This window comes from Nomascus leucogenys, chromosome 11, assembly GCF_006542625.1.
Source record: "Nomascus leucogenys isolate Asia chromosome 11, Asia_NLE_v1, whole genome shotgun sequence".
In the NCBI taxonomy this organism is placed as follows: Eukaryota; Metazoa; Chordata; class Mammalia; order Primates; family Hylobatidae; genus Nomascus; species Nomascus leucogenys.
In genome coordinates, this window is record NC_044391.1 from 103,815,215 (window position 1) to 103,820,284 (window position 5,070).

Consider the following 5,070-nt stretch of genomic DNA (forward strand, 5'->3'; position numbering starts at 1 on the left):
CCTGGAAGAATCTGGAGTACAGGCCAAAAAAGGATTTTCTCGTCTTCTTGGAAATCAAGAAAGTATGACCTGACAAAACGTTTGCATTCCATCACATTTTAAAGCTGACTTGCCTAACCGGGTGGCTATCTGATGATTCCAAATGAGGAAGCAATTTGCCAAGTCATAAAGCAATCTATTCCATGGTTATCTGACGACATCTATCAAAGTCCCCCCTGTTATCTTTCTCATAGCACACATTATTCACTTTTCTTTTAGAACTTACCCCTTGTGAATAAGTATTTCAACAATTATCTGCTCAATGTCTATCTTCCCCAGTACACTGGAGTTTTAAGAGGAAGGAAACCTCTTTCCGCACTGTATTCCCAGAATTTAGCAGAGTGGTACCTCCTAGGTGCCCAGTAACTATTTACTGAATGCTTGAATGCCAGTGCAGTCTAGAGGAGCAATGATCAACACTGCTAACTGTGGTGCAGGAAGAATGACAAGCCTGAGCTTTCTGAAGATTGAGGAGCCACTGGGACAAATACAACTTCTCTCTCAATCTTTCCATCTCTTCGTTCACCCTCCAATTCACCAAATACAATTATTTCTTTTTTTAACTTAAGTTCAGGGGTACATGTGCAGGTTTGTTACATAGGTAATAATGTGTGTGTCATGGGTGTTTGTTGTACAGATTATTTCATCACCCAGGTATTAAACCTAGTACCCATTAGTTATTTTTTCTGATCCTCTCCCTCCTCCCACACTTCACCTTCCAGTAGGCCCCAGTGTGTGTTGCTTCCCTCTATGTGTCCATGTATTCTCATCATTTAGCTCCCACTTATAAGTAAGAACATGCGGTATTTGGTTTTCTGTTCCTGTGTTAGTTTGCTAACAATGATGGCCTCCAGCTCCATCTATATCCCTGCAAAGGACATGATTTTGTTTTTTTATGGCTGCATAGTATTCCATGGTATGTATGTACCACGTTTTCTTTATCTAATCTACCACTGATGGACATTTAGGTTGATTCCATGTCTGTGCTATTGTGAGTAGTGCTGCAATGAACTTACGCACACATGTATCTTTATAATAGAATGATTTATATTCCTTTGGGTATATACCCAGTAATGGGATTGCTGGATCAAATGGTATTTCTGTCTTTAGGTCTCTGAGGAATTGCCACACTGTCTTCCACAATGACTGAAATAATTTATACTCCCACCAACAGTGCAAATACAATTATTTCAAAGGCTTTCAAATAAGATCAAGGAGTGAAATTTAACCTGTTTTAATCAAATCTAGTCCTAGAAAACACTAAAGTTTCCTAAAATGCAAGGAAATTATAAGATCCATATATTTTCTTTTATATGGCTCATCTATGCCCTCAGTCTAGTCCAGGCATTACAAGGAAAACCTAAACTCCTAAAAACCACAGGAAACATGTGGCCAAAAGCACTGTGGAGAAAAACCAAAAGCATAACAGATTTCAGTAGGGACACTTGGTATGAAGTCTCCCTGGTATATCAATCTTCATTATTATTTTATTCTATAAGTGCATTCCAGATCACAGCAAGTTAGTAGTTTTGCCATATCTTTCACTGCCTGGCTTTATGTAAGTGCTGCTAAGAATAAAATTAAGCAGTGGGAGAAAAACATCAGTTTGGTGTCTAAATTTAGAAAACTTGATGAATAAATCTATTAAATCCATCGTGGGGAGAGAGAAGAGCAAATCATGTCTTATTGGAAAGATAAAATAAATAGAAAATAAAAGGTGATTGTCTTTATAATTTAGAACAACAGATTTCAGTGTAAAGCCCCCCCCCCTTTTATTTACAAATATACTGGTTGATTATCTATCTTCATTCACATAACCCTCAACTTGAATTTTAAAAAAGACATACTGTGAGGCAAGAAACCATACAGATGATCATTACTGGAGCCCTGAATTCTGTATTTATTGGGGGGGGACCTTTATGAGATCCTACTTATGTGATATAAATCATCCTCTGAAGATCATGGAAAGCAGGTGCCTAACATTCTGCACTGCAGACATCTGGCAGGCTTTTATCCTCACACTCCACCCTCCCGCTCAACATCTGGCAGCCCCTTCATCCCTGCTCCCCACCCCCACCCGCCTCCCAACATCTGCCATGCACTTCTCTTAACCTCAGAAGCAAATCCAATCCAAAGCTCAAAGGCACAATGTTCCAGGGATGGTGACCTGGAGTTACACGCTGGGTGGGAGTAAAGCAGGGTTTGTTTTTATTTTTTTCCTAAACTTTAAATGAATACACAATTCACTTGGAAGTATGCTTTCATGTCAAACTGGTTCTCACTGAGAAGCTTGTTTAAAATTGAAATCCATCGTTAATATGAGCCTCTTTTTATAAGTTTTAAATCACCTTGGGAATTGGAGGGTACAATCAAAAAAGTATGGGGAGGAGAATAATTTTATGCTGATGACATGCATCTTATGAGCAGAGAGAATTAATTCTGATTGGGGAAAAATGGACAGAATACTTGTGGCTCGTCTATGAAGTACAAATCACTTAAAGGAGCTGTCTTAAACCTAATCCAAAATGTTTTGAAACCTATTTAAGGAAGTGAGTGCCATTTGAATTCCACATTAGTTTAGAAATTCCTCCTTATGGCCCTCACTGGTTTATAGAGCCATCTCACTCATAATCTCCCTGGTTCTGAACAGGAAGGCAACTTCTCAGTTAGGGCTCACCCTGAAGTACTTCTCCTCACCTGAGTAAATCACCTGACTTAACGCTTCCTACTAACACATTTGTATTCCGGCTACACTGCTCTGACAGTTTGCTGTTAACCATTGCACGGTGTTTACCTTAGGGTTACCTGAATGAGTAAACTCCCCAACTATTTCCTCCCGCACCCACTCTCAGCCACCCGTACACACATAATTCTCCTTCTCCTCCCTTCTTTAGACCAACCCCTATTCCTTTCCTTCAAATGAAGAAATGCTCGCTGTTTCTTTTTCCAGAGGAACATGGATAAAACCACGTAACCCTGAGTGATCCGGGCACAGGTGACTTCTTGAGATGGTCCTGGCTTCTGATGAAATAAACATTCCAGACTCAAAGCCACTCTGGGCCTTGGATGGCTGCCAAGATGCTGGATGTATCACAGAGACTCCGCAGGCCAGAGCTCTATCAAAGCATTTTATCATTTTATTACACACTTAAATTAGTAATTACTTCTGGGACATTATTTAGATTCTGTTGTAGTGTGCAATTTCTTGTTTAAAAGTTTAAATATGTTTAGTGACTATTCCTTATTTGAAATTCCTTGCACATATGTTTGTCTGGGTTTTTTTCCCTAAATCTTTATTTTTGTTCCAAAGAATGCTAGAACAAAGAGATACATCGACATCGTTTTCTCTTTTGATAGTTACCTGGAGTAGGGAAATTTTTATGCTTATTAAAATCACAGGGGATGGTAAACTAAGTTAGGTTGGAAGTAGACTAGAATTGTTAATGGCCTTTGCATGTTGAAGTTATTATTACCAGGATGATGATGACAAAAATAAAGTCTATAGGGAGAGCCCAACGAGCTGAACTGATACATGGTTTACCAGAAACAGCATGTCAATGGGAGACAGAGGACTTCTAGTCCCAGTCTCCATTTTGTTAGCTCTGTGATGTTTAGATCTTGGTTTTTCTCATCGAGAATGATTAAGTTTTTCTAAATATATTTTTCTTAACTTTGTATTATGAAAATATCTAGAGTAGCTGCAACACTAGAAAGATGGCGGAGCAAGAGCAAAGAAAAATCCCTTTGGTTCCAGAAAATCTCCTGGAAAAGGAAGGCTTATCAAGCCCTCAAAGCCACCCAGGCAAAGCAAGCACTTTTGGCAAAGAAGGCGCAGAGGAAAGGAAAAGGGCCAGGTTTAAGCGACTGGGATTATTCCTACATGATTCCTCGTGGCAGAAACGTGACAAGGTGAGTCTCAGACGACTAGAAGTGAAACCTCATGACTTGGAATTGCCAGATAAACATTCCTTGGCCTTTGTTGTACACATCGAAAGGATTGATGGCATGAGTTTACTAGTGCAGAGAACCACTGCAAGACTTTGCCTAAAGAAAATTTTTAGTGGTGTCTCTGTAAAAGTCACCCCTCAGAACCTAAAAATGCTGCATATAATGGAACCTTGTGTGACCTGGGGATTTCCAAATCTGAAGTCTGTCTGGGAACTCATTTTGAAATGTGGACAAGCCAAGGTCAAGAATAAGACCATCCTTCTGGCAGACAACACAGTGATTGAGGAGCATCTGGGGAAGTTTGGTGTCATTTGCTTGGAAGACCTCATTCATGAAATTGCCTTCCCAGGGAAGCATTTCCAGGAGATCTCATGGTCCTTGCACCCTTTCTACCTCTCAGTGGCCCACCATGCTACCAAAAATAGAGTGGGCATCCTCAAGGAGATGGGCACATCTGGCTATTGGGGTGAACGCATCAATCAGCTCATCCCCCTGCTGAACTAGACCCAGGTGCCAAACTGCAGTAAATTTTTATCAATGAAGTGGAAGCATGTGTAGTAGAAGCATGCGTTTTTGTTTTTTTGGGAATTTTTATCGAGCATCTTCAGAGAAGATTATTTCCTGCTTTATCTTCAAAAACTGGAAAGGAAGGGTCAAAGAAAAGACAGTAGCTATGTTCATGGCAAGCACCTCTCATCACAATCCAGTTCCAAGGAAAAATTCCAGCGTTTTCCACATTGGCGGCCACCTCGTCTGAAATCAGCACATTCCATGGAGGAAGGAATCTTGCTTTGTTGCATCTTCTTTCCTAAGGTTTAATGCTGCTAAATGAGTAACTCTAGCATTGTACAAGGCTCCCTAAGACTATTGCAGGAGTCGAGCAAGCCCAGGGACATAATTGAATCTGGATATCCTTGGGGCCTTGTTTTGAAAAAGACTTGAAATGCACATAGGAAGAAAGGCACAAAAATAAATGTTCACTTGACTGCAAAAAAAAAAAAAAAAGAAAAGAACGAAAGAAAAAATCTATTTATAAAAGTAGTGAGAATAATATAAGTAATCCAGCTTCAGCAATTATCAATA

At 39.8% G+C, this 5,070-nt stretch overlaps 1 pseudogene; it reads left to right on the forward strand.

Annotated features, from left to right (window-relative positions):
- Positions 1-3,732: 3,732 nt before the first annotated feature.
- LOC100589668 lies at positions 3,733-4,491 on the forward strand (annotated as a pseudogene).
- The last annotated feature ends 579 nt before the right edge of the window (positions 4,492-5,070 follow it).